This window comes from Tasmannia lanceolata, unplaced genomic scaffold (genome assembly GCF_043159265.1).
Source record: "Tasmannia lanceolata isolate RefF3 unplaced genomic scaffold, GAP_Taslan_0.1 ptg000020l, whole genome shotgun sequence".
Classification (NCBI taxonomy): domain Eukaryota; kingdom Viridiplantae; phylum Streptophyta; class Magnoliopsida; order Canellales; family Winteraceae; genus Tasmannia; species Tasmannia lanceolata.
In genome coordinates, this window is record NW_027518697.1 from 4,150,697 (window position 1) to 4,171,526 (window position 20,830).

General features: G+C 42.7%; 1 protein-coding gene across 4 annotated transcripts in view; it reads left to right on the forward strand.

Moving 5' to 3' along the window:
- The first annotated feature begins 838 nt into the window (after positions 1 to 838).
- LOC143854626 (uncharacterized) overlaps positions 839 to 20,830 on the forward strand; it is a 30,902-nt gene continuing 10,910 nt past the window's right edge. For 2 of the 4 annotated variants that reach the window (XM_077364673.1, XM_077364675.1), the window contains exons 1-2: positions 1,049 to 3,112; positions 6,663 to 6,919. The gene's annotated coding sequence lies outside the window, so the exon portion shown is untranslated. Of the gene's footprint in view, positions 3,113 to 3,328; positions 3,458 to 6,662; positions 6,920 to 20,830 lie in introns of those variants that run through there. The other 2 variants (XR_013237558.1, XM_077364674.1) reach the window with 2 other exon arrangements.

Consider the following 20,830-nt stretch of genomic DNA (forward strand, 5'->3'; position numbering starts at 1 on the left):
GTGATATCCTCAAAACTGGGGGCATTGAAGCTAAGCAATCTTAGGGGTCGTAATTAAATTCTTGAGGCATTACTGTTTTGAGGAAGAAGTCCGGTGTTTACCAATTGAAAAACTATTCCTTGAAAGGATAGACTTACCAAACAAAACATTAACTAAGTCAGAAGCATCACTATGTTTGTCAGTATAGTCAGTCAATCTTTATTATTCTAAGTTCACTCCTTCAGGGCTGCTCAATCCTTTGAGTAGTGCCTTTCATCTAAGTTTTCTCTTTAGAAAGAGTCAATTGTCGTTCCTATGTCCAAATGATGTAACTGTCTTGGTGAAGGAGGCCAGGCCTAGGCAGCTCCCTGCAATTATACCTGAAAGAGCTCGAGAATTTAGTCAAACAACTTCATTTCAAAGAAGATCAGCTCAGAAAAATTCAGAAGTAGAAACATCAGAAAGCCCAGCTTCCGTAAAAAGATCATACCCCAGGAAGGCACCTTAAGCTTGGAAGAACCTCAGATGCAATGGTGGTTGAGCCAATTTCTCAGAAAGATGAACCATTCAAATTCATAATTCCCTTCCGGTTAGTTATCCTGGTCAAGAAATGTTTATCTAAACACCTGTCAAGAAGCAGATCCCGCTTTTCCATGTTAATATCCAAGAGAGTCGTTGTTCTAAATTACCAATCTCAAATGTCTTGTTCAAGGTTTCAGTTATCAAAATCCCCAGAAGACAAGACCAGCAGTCTCTTTGAGAAAAATCTTGTTGAAGTTTCATAAAAATGTTCCTAATCCATTCTTGCTAGTAATGGTTCTTCGTTCCAAAGGTTTGCCGTTTCATCATTCGTCAAAGTCCTAGTTTCCAACATCTTTGTCGGGCACGATCCATAATATCCCCGATTTCATTGAGTTCAAAAAAATAAAAAATTCATCAAATCCAATCTTACGTCAAATTCAAGTTCATGGAAAATCTCTAAATTCTTCGAGCCCGTTTGTGAACGGTACCTCTTTTCTCGAGCCCATTTGCAAATGGCCTCGTCTTCTCCTTGAGCCCGTTTGTGAACGGTGCCTCTTTTCTCGAATCCATTTGTGAATGGTATTGTCCTCCTTGAACCCGTTTGTGAACGGTGCCTCATTTCTCGAGTCCATTTGTGAATGGTCTTGTCTTCTCCTTGAGCCCGTTTGTGAACGGTGCCTCTTTTCTCGAGTCCATTTGTGAATGGTCTCGTCTTCTCCTTGAGCCCGTTTGTGAACGGTGCCTCATTTTTTTGAGTCCATTTGTGAATGGTCTCGTCTTCTCCTTGAACCCGTTTGTGAACGGTGTCTCATTCTCTGAGTCCATTTGTGAATGGTCTCATCTTCTCCTTGAGCCCGTTTGTGAACGGTGCCTCATTTCTCGAGTCCATTTGTGAATGGTCTTGTCTTCTCCTTGAGCCCGTTTGTGAACGGTGCCTCTTTTCTCGAGTCCATTTGTGAATGGTCTCGTCTTCTCCTTGAGCCCGTTTGTGAACGGTGCCTCATTTTTTTGAGTCCATTTGTGAATGGTCTCGTCTTCTCCTTGAACCCGTTTGTGAACGGTGTCTCATTCTCTGAGTCCATTTGTGAATGGTCTCATCTTCTCCTTGAGCCCGTTTGTGAATGGTGCCTCATTTCTCGAGTCCATTTGTGAATAATCTTGTCTTATCCTTGAGCCCGTTTGTGAATGGTGCCTCTTTTCTCGAATCCATTTGTGAATCGTATCGTCCTCCTTGAGCCCGTTTGTGAACGGTGCCTCATTTCTCGAGTCCATTTGTGAATGGTCTTGTCTTCTCCTTGAGCCCGTTTGTGAACGGTGCCTCTTTTCTCGAATCCATTTGTGAATGGTATCGTCCTCCTTGAGCCCGTTTGTGATCGGTGCCTCATTTCTCGAGTCCATTTGTGAATGGTCTTGTCTTCTCCTTGAGCCCGTTTGTGAACGGTGCCTCTTTTCTCGAGTCCATTTGTGAATGGTTTTCTATCCTCCTTGAGGCCGTTTGTGAACGGTGCCTCATTGTCCAAGTCCATTTGGGAATGCTTCTTATCCTCGTTGAACCCGCTTGTGAGCGGCGTCTCATCTCCTTCTAAAAACTGTTTGAGAACGATCTTTGTCCTTTCCCTTCAGAATCCATTCGAAAATGATATCTCATTCTCTAATTGCCCGTTTGTGAACGGCGCCGCATCGAGTTTTTTTATTCTAGGATTTCATCTAGGGTCTTGCATTATAGTAGGTTGCATTATGTCTAGGGAGTCATTTGTCGATTAAAGCTACGCAAAATGGTTCTGTCATTTTGACTTTGGTATTCGATGACTACGTCGTCTCTACCAAAGAGGGGCATCTGTAGACACCCACATTTTGCTTTACTTTAACCAACAATAACCTAATATATTGATCCGTAGAATTTCATTGGTAAAGTATGCATCCTCAAATTTTTTGAAAAAAACAAAATGATAAAGAGATGTACCTGGTGAGATGATTAGATCCGAAAAATTGAAAAATACCCTGATTGGTGAATTTAGTGTGTTAAATCCATGTGAGAACCCCCTCTATCATTGATTTATATGTTTTAGGTCATTAATATCTTGATCTGACATTACGGATCATCAATCGGGACAAAATAAGCTAGGGTCACTTCATAGCCCGGACCCTGATTCCATTCCGAGACCCGATTTCCGTAAATCGTTAGATCAATGGCAGATCTTGACCTGGGTCTAACCATCCAAAACCACCTAACCTCTCCTCTCATCCTAACCATCCAAACCTCACCTAACCTCACCTAACCTCTCCTCTCATCCTAACCATTCAAACCTCACCTAACCTCACCTAACCTCACCTAACCTTACCTAACCTCACCTAACCTCACCTAACCTCCTATCCCATTCTCCTATAAATACCCTCTCATCCCACCATCCAAGAGAAGAAGAAAAGGAACCCCTCTCTTAGAAAATTCATCCCTCTCCCTCATCTCTTCAAGGGTTCGGCCATCCTTGCCGGATCGGGTGATTTTATACGTTGGGTGATATATATCAAAAGCAGTCATTATCAAGCAAGGAATCATCTTCAAGGAATTAACATCAAAGAAAAATCAAACACAAAGTGGATTTTCAAAGAGGTAGGCATTTATTTCAATTCTATGTAGGGTCTGCTTTCATGCATATCTTTTACTTTAAAAGAAAAACCATGTTAGGAAGCATCTAGGATCAATCCTTAATCATATTCTTCTTGATGGTAGACTTTGAAGTTATACATGTTTCCCTCTTCTCTTAACCCATCTTATCTTCATTTTTATTTTTCCCTAATGGTTCACACCCTGGTTCCCCCTGGTTAGCCTCTGGTTAGACCCTGGTTGCACCCAGGTTCGTTGCTGGTTGCACCCAGGTTCGATGCTGGTTGCACCCTGGTTCCCTGCTGGTTCGCACCCTGGTTCCCCTGCTGGTTCGCACCCTGGTTCCCTACTAATTCGTACCCTGGTTCGCACCCTGGCCAGCCCCTGGTTGTACTCTGGTTCGCACCCTGGTTCACACCCTGGTTCCCCCTGGTTAGCCTCTGGTTAAACCCTGGTTGCACCCAGGTTCGCTGCTGGTTGCACCCAGGTTCCCCTGCTGGTTCGCACCCTGGTTCCCTGCTGGTTCGCACCCTGGTTCACACCCTGGTTCCCCCTGGTTAGCCTCTGGTTAGACCCTGGTTGCACCCAGGTTCGCTGCTGGTTGCACCCAGGTTCGATGCTGGTTGCACCCTGGTTCCCCTGCTGGTTCGCACCCTGGTTCCCTGCTGGTTCGCACCCTGGTGCACCCTGGTCCGCACCCTGGTTTGTACCCTGCTTCCTCCTGGTTAGACCATGGCTAGTCTCGGGTTTGCTCCTAACTTAGACCCGACTCACTAAACCCCATACCCATAAGCCTTAAACCCTATAACCATAGCCACACATCAACCCAAGCCATACCTTTGTCCACTCACTGAGGCACACCATTTATCCATAAATTTGGTTACATTAAATCTAACCCAGCCAGGCCACCTGCAGCTTAAGTCAAATCGCCCCAATACAATCCAACCAAGTGGGATCCCAACCCAGCTCAACTGAGTCAACTCTAGCCAACCTCCCTAGTCGAGTTGACCCAACTCTCTAGTCGAGTATGCTCAACCTCTTTAACTAATTGGACTCTCCCCTTAGTTGACTCAATCCAATTCCTTAATCAACCCATCCCAATGCAACCGAGTCGCATTCGACCAAGTTGCGGCCTTCCATGTCACAACCGAGTCATTCCCCTATTCTACTAATGCCCTTTTACACCTAATAGAACTTCCTCCCTTTTGCCTAACCAAGTCATATCCCAACACAATCTGAGTCGCATGTTTGAATCCATTTGGCCGAATCTCATAAGCCCGCCCATTTTGAATTCCCAAAATTCAAACCCTTGATGATTCCTGTATGCTCAATTCTTTGATGCAAATTCCCAATTCCAAAATCCCATTGCTAAATCAATGTTTCTGAATCTCAAGTCCAATGCTCAAATACAAACCCGATTCCTGATCCAAATACCAATCTTGTTTTCCAAAATCCAAGCAACCTCCCCAACCGAACTACGTCGACTCTGATCCCAGTGAGGCTTGGGTACGTAGGCAGCTTGGATGTCTGATGGCTGTAGACACCCCATTTTGACAGCGCCCTAAACCCGTGTATCCGAATGAAATCCCGAGGTCAGGCGGAAAATGAATGGAATTAATCTGAGCCTAACCCGATTGGCAGTTGGAAATCTCAACCCGAATTTCACGAATCAACCCAGGTCGCACCCCAACCCGTGTCTCGAGCTCGAGCCGGGCGTAGTTTAAAGAAATATAAAAGGGAGTATGAATTAGCAGGGCATGGGTGTGCCAATACTGGCTTACCATAGGCAAATAAAAAAAAAAAGAAAAAAAAAAAGATTTTTATTCCGCCCCCTGTTTCTACCCGAGCCACCCCCCTGTAAGGATAAGAGTAGTTAAAATACACTAGATGGGGTTGTCTAGAGCAAAAAGGGGGGGGGCAAGTATATCACTCTTCAAAATAGGGGCTTGGGCAAAGAGGAAATCAACCCATCCTTAAGGGTATTCTTGGATGTTCACATTGCTTGCTTGAGAAGCAATAATTCCAAGCCATAGGATCAATCAAAGAAAATGTGTGGGTAGGATGAGGTGAGGAAGAGATTTTCTAGGGTTTGTAAAGGCAATGGAGGAGATCAAGGGTGGAGATCACCCAAGAAGAGGAAGATGCCACATAGAGGGTTAGGATTAGAGTTAGGGATTCAACCCTAAGTATAAAACAAAGGGGAGTTCTTGCATGAGGGAGGGAGAGGAGCTCATCCATTTTCAAAAAAAAAAAACAAAGAAAAAAAGCAAACCACAGCCACCACCTTCTTCTCCGGCGAGCTTGCCGGAATCCGGCAAGCCTGCAACCTCCCCATCTTCCTCTTCCTCTTCCATTCCTTTCTACCTCCACTTCCGCAGCCACAACCTCCATCTCTGCAAATCTGAGCCACCATCAAAACCCACCCAAAACCCAAAAAAAAAAAATCAAGAACAGAGGGAGGAGCTCTGCCACCATCACCTTCCTCTTCCTCCGGTCAAAATCCGGCAAAACCCTAGCCAACCACCACTACCAAAAACCCATCCTGCCCAAACCCCCCACAGCCGCCACCTTCTTCTCCGGCAAGCTTGCCGGAATCCGGCAAGCCCGCAACCTCCACCATCTCCTCCTCCACCATAGCCATCTCCGGCCGAGCCTCCCCCACAACCACCACCACCATAAACCACCCCAAACCGCCACCTCTGCAACATTACCACCACCATAAACCACCCCAAACCGCCACCTCTGCAACTCCACCTCCACCGCAACCCACCCATTTGCCCTCCACCCACCTCCACCATCCTCCACCTCCAGCACCACCACCTCCAAACCCTTCGAAAATCCCCTCCATCTCCATCCTCACCTCCCTCCAAACCCAAAACCGAAATCCCCTTTCTCTACACCCCAACAAAACTGAAACCCATTTCAAAAAAAAAAAAAAACCCAAAAAAGCCACCACCGGACCATTACCCTCTTCAAACCCAACGCCGCCGCCCATCCATCCACCTTCTTCCACCTCCTCTGCCACCCAAACCACCCTCCTCCCCCAACACAGCCGCCCATCATCTCCTTACCTCCACCCTCGGCCACCGTTCCCCACCACCTGCAACTCCATCGCCGACCCCCTTTCACCTCCTCCAGCCACCGAAACCCGCCGAAATCCTCTCCCCCACCTCGTGGTTTCTCCCAACCCTCATTAAACCCAAATCCTCCCCCCCATCTCTACCCATTTCGAAAACCCATCCCACCTCCTTTTCTTTTCGTTTTATTTAACAGGAGAGAGAGAGAGAAAGAAAGGGAGAGAAAGAGAGAGAGAGAGAGAGAGGGAGGGAGAGAGCTCGAGCTCCACCGCCGTGCCTCCCCCATCGGCCGATCCTCCCCTCCACCACCGCTACCTCCCTCTCTGTTTTCGGCATTTTTTTTTTAAAAAAATAAAAAGGAAAAGAGAGAGAGAGAGAGAGAGAGTGAGAGAGAGAGAGAGAGTGAGAGAGAGAGAGTTGAAGGAGAGAAGAGGAGGGTTTTCTCGATTTTGTTTTATTTTATTTTTTTTTTTTGTTAGAAAAATCAGAGTGAGGGAAAGAAATTGCGGAGGTGGACTCGAGCCCCACCCTCGACCCGCGGCCTCCCCATCCGCGGCCTCCCCATCGCTGCCGATTAGCACCACCATTGCCATGCCCAAAACCACCTCATCCTCACTTGAGAACCCAAGCTGATCCCTTTTTCGTTTTCGCCATCCCCAAGCTTCGATCTGTCGAATCCCAAGCGCAACCGACTCCAGCAAATCATTCGAGCCGTGCCGACCATCTTCAATCTGAGGTAATTGCTACTCTCTTTCTTTTACTAGTTGTTTATAATGTGGGTGGTTTGATTATCGTGGAAATTCAATTTACCTGAACATTGCTAACCTTGTTTTAACTCCTGGAGTATTTCTGGTCTTAAAAAGCATGGTATATCTGTACCCCTATCGTTCGATCTCATCTTGGGTTTTCCTATTAGGTTATTACCCTAAGGATGCATCGTTCGATCTCATCTTGGGTTTTCCTATTGGTTATCACCCTAAGAATGTAAAAGGTTCATGATTTTTGTCTTCTGATTAATTCCTTTGGTCTGTTAAAAGTTTTGGTATCTGTGACAGAAATCATTATAGATGGGGTTTGAGATTCCGTGTGTTCTTCAGTTTGGAAATGAGAACCGTGCTAAGTTGGCCAATGCATGAAAAGTAGAGGTTTACTCAAATACATGTTGAGGTGATTTATCCTAAGAAATGTATCTCCCGTGTTTGAATGAGATTTGAATGTCTCGTGAGGGCTACGAGAGCTCCGTGGATTAATGTTAGAGCAAGTTATCTTAAATATGTGCTCAATCTTGTTTGCATGCCAGCTAACCCAATTTCATTTGCTTGTTAGTTGAACTCCCAGCATATTGACTTTAGTCAAGAGGGGTAGGTCTAGTAAAAGATGCTTCTATTCTTGTATTTGCATGTGCTAGGTGCTATTCAATCCTCTTTTCAGCCAATCAAGGGGGAAGTAATGTCCATTAAATGAAAAATTCCTAATAGGTCGAATAAATAAGCAGATGTTGGAGATGTTCAATCTAGCTCGTTAGGAGTGGCAATTCGAGCGCCCTTTGTGTATAGGATCAAACCTCTAATAGTTCATCCCTACCCAACAGTTGATATCATCGTGGGGACGTCTATGGGGTCGGCATTTTGTCCTATTCTGTCTCTTTTGAGAATATGTATCGTATGAGTCCCGCAGTTTCATTCATAATTGGACCCCATTTCTTGTCTCTTCCCACTTCTAGGATCCTTATAGAGTTCGGTGTCCCTTTTGTTTTCTGGTTCCCCTTTATTATCATATTTCCATAGGGATCAGGCTATGACGGAATACTTCTTGAGCCAACCCCTTCCCTTCCCGCCTTAGAGTTTTCGCAGGTTGAGCGATTTCTTCCTCTATAGAGTCAGTCGTAGAGAGTTTAGGGGTCTGTCCCACCGTCCTAGGGTTTGGGAGTCGGCCCTACCCTTGTAGAGTTTAGGATTCTGTCCTATCCCTTCATAAAGTTTGGGATTCCGCCTTTTCATCTTCCAGAGTCCGTCTTCAGCATACGAGTTAGTCCTTCAGTCTTTCAGGAGTCAGTCCTGTCATCGTAGGGGTTAGGATTCTGCCCATCCTCTCATTAAGTCGTGATCTTTACCCGCTCTTGCAAGGTATAGGATGATGTCCAACCCTTGCCGAGTGGTTTTCATGTTCGTACCCCCGCAAAGCATAGGATGCTGTCCAACCTTTGCGGGATATCAGGGGTCTGTCGTACCCTTATGATGATAGGGTTGTGTCCTCTCGTGTCAAAAATTCCAACAAAAAAACATTTCAAAATACTTAAAGGTTCAAAAAACATCTAAAAATCAAAAATCCCAAAAATCTCAAGTTACTAGGAAAATCAGGTCCGAACTACGGATGGCTTGATCCCTAGCTGAGGGGTACGTAGGCAGCTCAGGCGTGCTGCTGGCACCCTGAGTTCAGTCACTCTTTTTTATACCACTTTACCATTATTTCTCACATTTCCGTCCGAACTACGGATGGCTTGATCCCTAGCTGAGGGGTACGTAGGCAGCTCAGGCGTGCTGCTGGCACCCTGAGTGCAGTCACCATTTTGCAAATATTTCCCACAACTTCATAACTTTCACAACTTCAAAACCTTCCAAAACTACAAAAATTCTTCAAAATAACTTTATCAACAATTTTCAAAAGATCCTCCCATAGAGTTAGGAGTCAGTCCTAGGCGTTTGGGGGTGTTTTAGAGTTAGGAGTCGGTCCTGATTTGTATTGATATGGTGTGTCCTGTCGTGTGAGTGTCCCTAGAGTTAGGAGGCCTCAAGTCGATCGGTTAGACATTTAGTCGAACCGATGGCTAGACTAGGAAGCATATAGTCAACCCATGGTTTTCCTTAGAATGCACAGCCTAGATACACATAGGATATAGGGCTCACCTGCATTAGCTTAAGGCTAATCAACTTGCATTAGTTAGGGCATATAGAGTCCTAAAAATTACAATCCACTTGAATTTAAGCAATCGCACAAAAAGCTTTAAACATCAGTCGAGTCTAGTGGATCGAGTCTAGGATAGCGGTCCTAGAGTTTTAGGCATCGTAGTTTAGAATAGGGCACCGAACTACGTTGGCTCTGATTCTTCCCGAGGCCGGGATACGTAGTGCAGCTAGGATGGATGGCTGTAGACACCCCATTTTGACCGGACCCAAGTTCGCTGTGCTTGGGCGAAGCCCCATCTAATCACCAAGTTAGGATCTCGAATTGCACCCTAAGCTAGGTTAGGGTCCCCCATAGGTCCCCGTAAAATTTCATTGAAATCCGACCCGATTTGTCAAATAAGACGAGCCGGGAGAGGGTGCATAGTACAAATCCAAAGGGGGGTGAATTATCTGCAGAATGGGATATCCAGTTGAAAAGGGGGGTGAGTTATCCTGTGATGGTCGCGCCCAGGCCGAATAAGACAAAAATGGCGGGCGCGACTCATCCATTTTTGTGCGCCCATCAAATGGGGGTGCGGATATCAACAGGTTATTTTAACTTATATAAAAAAAAAATCAAAAACGAAGGGGGAGGAGCTCATTTGTAAATACAAAAAAAGATGGAGAGAGAGAGGAAGGGGGAGCTCATTTGAAAAAAAAAAAAAAAGAAAAAAAAAAAAAGAAAAAAAAAGAAAAAAAAAAGAGAGATCTGCAGAGAGGGAGAGATAGCAGAGGGGGTGAGAGAGATCCGGCCACCTCTCTCCGGTCAACCACCAACCGCCGATCACCTCCACCCCCATTTTTTCCGACCAAAACCCGTCCCCAACCATATCACCACCGGCTAGCCACCTCCACCTCCGGCAAACCCCACCGGAATCCAGCCGGACATCCAAAACCTCATTTACAGAGAAATCTCGGATCTCAGATCTGAGATTTCAGATCTGAGACAGACAGAGGAGGGGAGCTTATTTGTAAATTAAAAAAAAAAAAAAAAAAAAAAAAACAGAAATCGGAGGGAGAGAGAGTGAGATTTTTGGGTTTTCCATTTTCTCTTTCTTCCCTCGCCGATTATCTTTTCCGATCGTCTTCCCCAAAATTCCGATCATCACCACCTCCGACCGGCTGTGCCGGAATCCGGCCCCAACTCCGGCCACCATTACCGATCGCAGGTATTTTCATTTTTATGTTTATTTATTTATTTATTTTTAATTTTTTTTTCTCGTTTCATTCGTTTCATCATTACTGTTCGAAGTTTTATTAATATTAAAATTGTCGAAATAGTAATAGCTGTTTGCATAGTAATAGGATTAAATTTTTATTTTCGTGCATAGTAAAGCTTGCGTGAACAGTACTAGGTCGATTAATATTATTAAATTATTATTTTCGTCGATTAATATTATTAAATTATTATTTTTGTCGGTGAGTAATTATTGTTTTTTGACCGTAATGATTATTTTATTTAAATTATTATTTTTGTCGGTTATTAATATTATTAAATTATTAATTTTTTTGACCGCGATGATTACTATTAATTAAGTATTATTATTTTTCTTTCGGTGGAATATTTAATTGTTATTTCGTTTCCAATTACCGATGTGGGACCCGCTTGTGTGGGGCCCGCTGATGTGGGACCCGCTGTGTGGAGCCCGCCGATGTGGGGCCCGCTGATGTGGGGCCCGCTGATGTGGGGCCCGCCGATGTGGGACCCGTTTGTGTGGGGCCCGCCGATGTATGAATAGTACTTGGTAGGTCCTACTGTGAATAGTACTTTTGAATAGTACTTTTGAATAGTACTTTTGAATAGTACTTTTGAATAGTACTTTTGAATAGTACTTTTGAATAGTACTTTTGAATAGTACTTTTGAATAGTACTTTTGAATAGTACTTTTGAATAGTAACTGTGAATAGTAACTGTGAATAGTAACTGTGAATAGTAGTTTTGAATAGTAGTTTTGAATAGTAGTTTTGAATAGTAGTTTTGAATAGTAGTTTTGAATAGTAGTTTTGAATAGTAGTTTTGAATAGTAGTTTTGTATGCTTTATTTGCTCATCACATTTACTCAAACTTAATCTAACAAAACCTGAAGGCATCATAGATTGCGCGAACTTATTGCACACACTTACATCACTTTCATCTAAACCCCTGCATCTCACATGCACACACATCCTATTTTAGGAACCCGGAGTGTTATCTAGCATGGTTGACTGGGATTTCATCACCTGGTGCCTCTGTGCTAGAGAAGCATTCCACCCTTAGCCTAGTACCTTTATGGTACGTAAACGGATCTCTTGTTCACGTACTGATACGCCGGACACTGGTATAGTATATCGAACATGGATTCGCGCTAAGGGAACTCTTGGCCTTACCCCTAGATTAACCCACACATGCATGTAGTATACGAACACATGTGCATCACGTGTGTGAGCCTAGTTTAGGATATCCTACCCATTTGTGTCTAGATTAGGCCGTAGTCCATCTTCCAATGGCTACGATCGGTCCTAGGTACACAAACAAAGTCATGAGTCGAGATCCTCTCTCCACTCCGCTAGATTATGGTTAGGGTCGATGCCTTCAGGTAACACTGATAAAATGTGCAAATTCGTGTTTCCTTTTCTTTTAGAGAGTCTTTGACTCATCTATCCTTTAGTTGGTGTTATTGGAGTCTTTGACTCATGTTTCCATTTCTTTTAGAGAGTCTTTGACTCATTCGTTCTTTTGTTGTATTACTAGGAAGTCCTTGACTCATTGGTTCTTCTGTTGGCGTTATTTGGGAGTCTTTGACTCATTCCTCCTCCAAGTTGTAGTATTAGAGAGTCTCTGACTCATTTGTTCCCCTCTTTAGTGTTGTTAGTTCGGAGTTTCTCCTTTAGAGTTGTTGATTACTTCGCTTTTGATTAGAGGCTAACTCAGTCTTATTAGAGCTTTGCTTGCTTGGGATCTTGGATCGTTTTCTCTCTTCTTGGGACGCTATCTTTCTTGTTGTGGTTTGTCTCTTTGAGACGCTAATTGCTTATTCGGGGTTTCCCCTTTTGCTTTAGGGCTTTGCCCTAGTTTGTGGTATTACTTGCGTGTTCCCTTTAAGATTGAAAACATTTAAAGATTCAGAGCATTGGAAAAGCTTTAAAATCCAAAAACATGTGAAAACTTTAAAAATATCAAAAACATTTGAAAATATAAAAAACCTTAAAAAATCTGAAGTGTGAGTGTTTCTTTTAGAAGCGTAGTTTGAGAGTTCGTTCCGAACTACGTTGGCTTGATCCTCTTCCACGAGGTACGTAGTGCAGCTTGGGATCCACATCCCAAGTCCAGCCAAACTTTTAAAAATAAACATTTTAAACCTTTGAAAATTACAAAAATATTCAAACCATTTTCGAAAAGATCTTCCTTTAGAGTTAGGAGTGTGTCCTAGCTGTTTAGGTTGTGTTCTAGAGTTAGGAGTTTGTCTTGATTTGTATTGATATGGTATGTCCTGTCGTGTGAGTGTCCCTAGAGTTAGGAGGCCTCGAGTCGATCGGTTAGACATTTAGTCGAACTGATGGGTAAACTAGGCATATAGTCATCCCGTGGTTTTCATTAGGTTGCACGGCCTAGTTACACATAGGATTGTAGGAACCACCTGCATTAGCCTAAGGCTAATCAACTTGCATTAGTTAGGGCATATAGGGTGTCCTAAAATCCACAATTCACTGGAATTTTAATAATCATACAAGAAGCTTTAATAACTGGTTCGGTCTTTTAGATCGAGTCTAGGATAGAGGGCTAGATGTCTTAGGCATCATAATTTAGAATAGGGCATCGAACTACGTGGGCTCCGATTCTTCCCGAGGCCGGGATACGTAGCGCAGCTAGGATGGATGGCCATTCTGGTCCGAGTCCAGTCCTGCATTAGAGTTAGGACTTGTCTTGTCCCGTCATACATAGCATAGATTTGTGTCTCATGTTTTGATATGTTTTCTTACTTTCTTGTACTGATACTATACCTTTGGTTGTAGCTTGCATGTGCGTGTCCACCAGAAACTTAGACACCCATTAGGCATGTCACTCATAACCTAGCTTTGCTTAGGTGACACATTTTTCATTTCATTTTACGTGTTTATTTCTCCATTCTCAGGAAATGCATGCTTAGGTAGACGATTCCTGAGGATTGTTCCCATTTCACATGATTTTTACCCAAACTTCTTTGGAGTTAATAATAAATGGCATAAGAGACCAGGTGCTTGCACTTGGGCGAATTGGGGGCGCCTAATCCCTTCCCCATTCGTCATCAGGCACGAACCCTATTTTATATCTCTGGTTATCCGTTGCAACAGAGCATAGTATGGGATCCTTGGCCCACTTTCCTTGGATGGCGACTCTGAGTTCTTTTTAGGTACATCTCGGTTTCGAGCCCTGGCTCCTGATCAGGATGTATCTCATTCGTTTTGTATCGCCACTCGTGCTATGCTGTGAGGGTGGCATCCGTTTCGAGAGTTCCTTGGCAGAGCTCTCCTTCACATTGTGGAGATCTTAGAGGATGGCTATGGGGACCTCGCGTCCCTCGCCGCACTCGTCCTCTCCGGATCGGGGTCCACAGGCTGGCGACTCTGCTGGGGAGTTCTTGAAACATTGCCTAACTCTTTAAAAATGCCATTTTTATTAACTTTGGAGAAATTTGAGCTAAAATCATTTTAAATGGGAACTCTATCGTTAGAATCCAGGGGCACCAGGTAGGTGCGTAATTAAAACAAGGGATTCACACACTGCACATCATATGTTATCATATTGTTTATTCTTTACTTATTTCATTGTTTTTCATTATTATTGGCTCCACGGGATAGATTGAATGCGTGCCCGACTGGGATGTCATTACACCCTGATGGTACTGTTGAATCTATTTCCAAGCTATGCGCCGGTGCTGCAGCCGTAGACATTAGGCGTACTTTTGTCTACAGCAGCCGATGAGCAATGAAGCATACTATGTATGACACGGGGCGTACTTGTGTTATACATATTAGGTATGTTTCATACGCATAGTACCCTTTAGATTGAGTCCGGAGCCTTACTTTGTTTTATATATTATGTATATACTTACTGGCCTAGTGAAATCCAACTAGGAAGTACCTGTGTTTATATACATCTGTATTGCATTCATAAAGGGTCGAACATGTGTTGCTCACACATGTGGAGCCTAGAGTTAGGAGCCTTGTCCCCTTTGTAGACTAGGGTAGTTCATTTTATATGGCTACAACACGGTCCTAGTACACTCATCAGTCTGTCTTGAGTCGAGACTTTCTCGACTCCGTTAGATTAGATTAGGGCTGGTGCCCCTGGTTAGGATTTGTGTGTATGTGTATATACCTATATATACTGATTATGTATATTAGGGTTCTCCTCTTAGTTAGAGTTCCTTATTCATTTCAGTTGGTTATATCCATTCTCTGTTCAGATCCTAGTCAGTGGCTTTTGCTTGCCATTACCTTGGCCATGATCTGTCATTTGATCTGTTGTTTATAGGATTTGACCCGTTGTCATATGTTCTCACCTTCGGTCGGTCCTTCATTTGGTCACCTTTCTAAGGTAACCATAATTCGAGCTTGTCTTACCACCATTATTCGTACCTTTGGTTGAGCTGTGGGAATCCTTTGTCTAGCCGTTATGCTGCCGGATTTTATCCAGAATATTTTGAGCATGACCGCTATCTCTTAGAGTTAGGAAATCCATGAGTTTACCCTACCTTACTTCCTTGTTTAGCGTCGTTATGCTGCCGGATTTTATCCAGAATATTTTTTAGCATAACCGATATTTCTTAGAATTAGGAAAACCATGAGTTTGCCTTACTTTGACTTCCTTGTATAGCCGTTGTGCTGCCGAATTTTTCGCAACACATGTCAGTCATGATTGCTATCCTTTGGAGTCAGTCTACTTTGTCTTGATTCCCATATATACATGGCTCAGTAGGATTAGATCCTTACCTGTTTTATCTTGAGATCTGGCCGATAGCTCGTTTGCTGTCCTTATGACCATGATCTATCATTTCTGATCATATTGATCATACAGTTGTTGATATTCATCATTCAGATTTTAGATCTGGTCTTTGACCCTACTTTTGTCATTCTTATGGCCATGGTCTATTATCTGAGCCATTGATTTTCATTGATCCATGTTTACCTATCATATATCTTTTACCTTTGGATCATATCGAAATCATTGATGAAAAAGTTTGATCTTACCAGTATTCTTTGAGTGCATGATCATTGCTGAGATCGAAACTTATTTTGATTAGGGATGTTTATCGTTCCTGACTCTTTCATTCCCAAAAGAAGAACAGTTATACCCAAAGAACACCTTAAGGAGTAGATTGAGGATTCTTTCTAGATTAACATGCCCATTGATGTGCTCAAGATTACTCTATCTCTATTTGTTCAGAATCTTTATCCCATGATTATTGATCTAGTGTGTGTGCTTCCAAGTCAACAGTCTGTATTTAGCGAAAGACCATTCTTTCAAAAGACTGACCATATCCAAAATCATACTTGATCCAGGCAATCTATTGCTTTACCCACATTGTCAACATAAGCCTTTTGTTGCCCCCATTTAACCTAGACCTTGTGGAGTTGCCTTTTCTGGGATTTCTACTCCGGGATTGAACTTTATAGTTATCATTATCATGAGGAAAGGTGTATCACCTATAAGCTTTCAGTGTCAGTTCACTACTTTTGAAGAAGTGTCCTGTATCTTTAGATTTGTCTTTCATTGAGCGTACATCAACTTTCTTCTCTCTAAGTTGAAAAAGTTCAGTTACGTAGATGTTAAAAAAAAAAGAAAAAAGAAGTCATGTCTGTCAATCTTTCTTATATGGAGTCAGAACTGATGAAGAGCCCATTGAGGTGTGTCAGAAATCATCAATGTACTTACAGTCCTCAATTCAATAAAATTGTTGATTTCGTATCTTTGATACTCTATGATTCACTCTTAGATCTAATGTTTAAACAACTAAAGACCCCCTTCTCGGATGAGAATGCAGACGAAATTCACCTCGAGATCTGAAAGATGGTCGAACGAGAGGAAGAGCGTCGAGCATAGCCACTTAAAGAAGAAATCAAAGCCATTGATAGTGGTATCGAAATCCGAAACTCGGGATGGATGGATTGGAAAAACTTTATCTCCTAAGGAGCGCAAAGAATTGATAAACCTGTTTAGAGGGGTTTGAGGTAGTTTTGCTTGATCCTATAAGGATAAACCAGGGGAATGCCCTGTCGTTGATCAAAGCAAGACTTCATCTGCTTTAGACATCCAGTTGAGGAATAAAATTTTAAAGAGATAAGCGTCAGGCATCCTGTGGAGCTGATGAGATATTGAGAGAAGATTTTCAGACAGAGTTGTGGAATCTTGAGCATAAATTCAAGATCTTTGAGACGGGAGTGGAGCACAGTGGTTGAAGTTTTGCCACAAAAACCACCAGACCCCTCAAAAAAAAAAAAAAAAAAAAAATTTCAAAGGCTTTGAACCTTAAACAAAAGGGCTTGTACATCAAATACATCAGGAGGCCATCCTTGATCGTTTGAGCTTTTATAGCCAAAATCCTAATGTTTTAAAATCCATTTGTAAACCCTTTGGGCCAAAAGCAAAATTAAAACAACTTCTTTTCAAACACATTATAAACCCGGGGCATTTATGCACCCGAACTACGTCGGACCTGATCCCCACCTCTTCAGGGGTACGTAGGCAACTTGATTAATTCAAGTTCGGTCAAACCTTGGGATAAAATCCCCTTTGAAAATTTTGAAGCTAAATGCTAAACCATTCTTTGAAAAATCCCAAAGCGAACTACGCGGATCTGATCCTCCATCTTTGGGGTACGTAGGTAGTCTGGCTAGACCAGATTCGGTTCAAATCTTTAGAACCTTAGGTATTCAACCCTTTCGAACCCAAGCCCACCTAGAAAGTCCTTCTGGTGAAACAAGCAAAGGTTCGAGGCGAATGAAAAGAAAAACAGAAAGAAAAGAATGAGAGTCTGAAGACCCACTAGGTTGAAAACCCGAAAGGGCGGCCTAGAGATATACATTTGCTAAGTTAACAGCCAAAAGAGTTAGCTTATGCAAAAAGTCAGGGTAGTGGTCTGCTGGATTGAAAACTTGAAGAGGTAATCCAGTCAAGGGCAAAGACTTCCCATGAACAGTTGAGTTGAATAGAAGCAGAAGGAGTTCCTCAGTTACGTAGAATTCCCAAGTTTGAGTACAAGCAAAAGTTGAGATAAGTGGTCTTTCAGACTGAAAGCTTGGAAAGCAAAAGTTATGACTTCTTTTGAAGAGAGAAATCAGGGAGACGGAGAAGCCACCTCTGCACAGGGCAGAATCCTGGAATCCGAGTAGTGTCAGCGAGACTTATTTTGACACCTTTTTAAACTAGGGGCATTAAGACCGAGCAATCCGAAAGGGGTAACAACCATGACGGAGATCCCGATGGAGGAAATTAGGTCATCTTGACATAGTTTTTGAGAGTGCTCTAAGAGTGGCTAGCCTTAACATGAAAAAATAACACATTTTATCTAAGGGTGAATCAAAATTTAGTCAAGTCCCTTGAATATTGTAAGTCTTCTTTGAAAGAGTCATCAGAAGTCTGTTTCTGGTTTATCATTGTTTTTCTTTTAGAATCAAAAGTGTTTGGCACTGGAGAGAATGGGTGTATACCTTCCAAAGTGAAAAGAAAATTCAAAGTAGATCCTGGTTTAAGAATCAAAGAAGGGCAAGAGATTTGTTATTCAGACCTGCCTGAAACATCAAAGCCTCAAGCACTGAGCAAAATGAAGAATTCTTACATTCAGCCTTTGTGGAGATGGTTTTACCACTATACCAAAGAAAGAACCCATGCAAACTCAAATTTTTTCTACTTACCTTGCTTTTGCCTTCTTAAGACTTTGTCATGGAAGCACATCATACTAGGGGCATCTTTTATGACTTACGTCATAAAAGATATTACACAATGATAACTGGGATATCTATTCTTAGCAAATAGAAAGCAGAGAAGCTTGAACATGCTCTTTGAGTTGAATTCCTTGATCCAATTGTTTCTTTTGGAGTCAGTTTCAGAAACTTTAATTCCCAGCGGAGTATAAAATCTACTCCTGCATCCTTCAAACCTCATCAAAATGCTTCTCACCTGTTAAAGAGAGTCAGCACCTGAAAATCTCATCAATCTATTTGAGTTTTGCTTTCAGCAAAGATCATGCGCTCTTAATTATTCTCGGTAAGAGATGACTGGCCCATTAGTGAATTTGATCATAGATGATACATTCTTCATTCCTTTTGAAAGTTTTTCGATGTATCTCCTTGGCTCCTAGCTTTGCTATGTTATAGCCATTGTTTCTTCCCTCGACCTCTAACTTTGTTATGTCAGGTGTTTTCTGGCTCTCGACTCCAGGATAAAAACTCGATGTATCTCCTTGGCTCCTAGCTTTGCTATGTTATAGCCATTGTTTCTTCCCTCGACCTCTAACTTTGTTATGTCAGGTGTTTTCTGGCTCTCGACTCTAGGATAAAAACTCGATGTATCTCCTTGGCTCCTAGCTTTGCTATGTTATAGCCATTGTTTCTTCCCTCGACCTCTAACTTTGTTATGTCAGGTGTTTTCTGGCTCTCGACTCCAGGATAAAAACTCGATGTATCTCCTTGGCTCCTAGCTTTGCTATGTTATAGCCATTGTTTCTTCCCTCGACCTCTAACTTTGTTATGTCAGGTGTTTTCTGGCTCTCGACTCCAGGATAAAAACTCGATGTATCTCCTTGGCTCCTAGCTTTGCTATGTTATAGCCATTGTTTCTTCCCTCGACCTCTAACTTTGTTATGTCAGGTGTTTTCTGGCTCTCGATTCCAGGATAAAAACTCGATGTATCTCCTTGGCTCCTAGCTTTGCTATGTTATAGCCATTGTTTCTTCCCTCGACCTCTAACTTTGTTATGTCAGGTGTTTTCTGGCTATCGACTCCAGGATAAAAACTCGATGTATCTCCTTGGCTCCTAGCTTTGCTATGTTATAGCCATTGTTTCTTCCTTCGACCTCTAACTTTGTTATGTCAGGTGTTTTCTGGCTATCGACTCCAGGATAAAAACTCGATGTATCTCCATGCTCCTAGCTTTGTATTGTTATAGACTTTGTTTCTTCCCTCGACCTCTAACTTTGTTATGTCAGGTGTTTTCTGGCTGTCGACTCCAGGATAAAAACTCGGTGGTAAAAAAAAAAAAGTAAACTCTTTGAGTGTTTGGATTTATGCTTGTCTTAGACAAGTTACATTGTGGTTTCTAAAAAAAAAATGAAAACTCTTTGAGTGATTGGAATGATTTGTTTGTTTGTTTGGTTGATGCTCTTTGAGCAATTGTTATGTTTACTTTGGCTTAGCCTGATAAAAAAGGAAGAAGAAGTGTTTGTGTTTTTGTAATCGTTCGTTCGTTTTTTGTTAACTAGTTTAGAGAGTTGAGTCATGAGTATTAGGGAGAGACTATCTCTTTGAGTTGTCTTGGTTGCCGAGTTAAGAGTCGGTGAGAGGCTATCTCCCTATTGTTGGTAGAGTTTTATCTTTGTGAATATCGTTTTAAAACTGAAAACCCAAAAATTTGCTTTGCTTGGGTCAGTCAAAATGTGTCGTCTGTTCAGCTTTTCCATTCGCGTGTTACACACGCTCTGCCAAAGAGGGGCATCTGTAGACACCCCATTTTGACCGGACCCAAGTTCGCTGTGCTTGGGCGAAGCCCCATCTAATCACCAAGTTAGGATCTCGAATTGCACCCTAAGCTAGGTTAGGGTCCCCCATAGGTCCCCGTAAAATTTCATTGAAATCCGACCCGATTTGTCAAATAAGACGAGCCGGGAGAGGGTGCATAGTACAAATCCAAAGGGGGGTGAATTATCTGCAGAATGGGATATCCAGTTGAAAAGGGGGGTGAGTTATCCTGTGATGGTCGCGCCCAGGCCGAATAAGACAAAAATGGCGGGCGCGACTCATCCATTTTTGTGCGCCCATCAAATGGGGGTGCGGATATCAACAGGTTATTTTAACTTATATAAAAAAAAAATCAAAAACGAAGGGGGAGGAGCTCATTTGTAAATACAAAAAAAGATGGAGAGAGAGAGGAAGGGGGAGCTCATTTGAAAAAAAAAAAAAAAGAAAAAAAAAAAAAGAAAAAAAAAGAAAAAAAAAAGAGAGATCTGCAGAGAGGGAGAGATAGCAGAGGGGGTGAGAGAGATCCGGCCACCTCTCTCCGGTCAACCACCAACCGCCGATCACCTCCACCCCCATTTTTTCCGACCAAAACCCGTCCCCAACCATATCACCACCGGCTAGCCACCTCCACCTCCGGCAAACCCCACCGGAATCCAGCCGGACATCCAAAACCTCATTTACAGAGAAATCTCGGATCTCAGATCTGAGATTTCAGATCTGAGACAGACAGAGGAGGGGAGCTTATTTGTAAATTAAAAAAAAAAAAAAAAAAAAAAAAACAGAAATCGGAGGGAGAGAGAGTGAGATTTTTGGGTTTTCCATTTTCTCTTTCTTCCCTCGCCGATTATCTTTTCCGATCGTCTTCCCCAAAATTCCGATCATCACCACCTCCGACCGGCTGTGCCGGAATCCGGCCCCAACTCCGGCCACCATTACCGATCGCAGGTATTTTCATTTTTATGTTTATTTATTTATTTATTTTTAATTTTTTTTTCTCGTTTCATTCG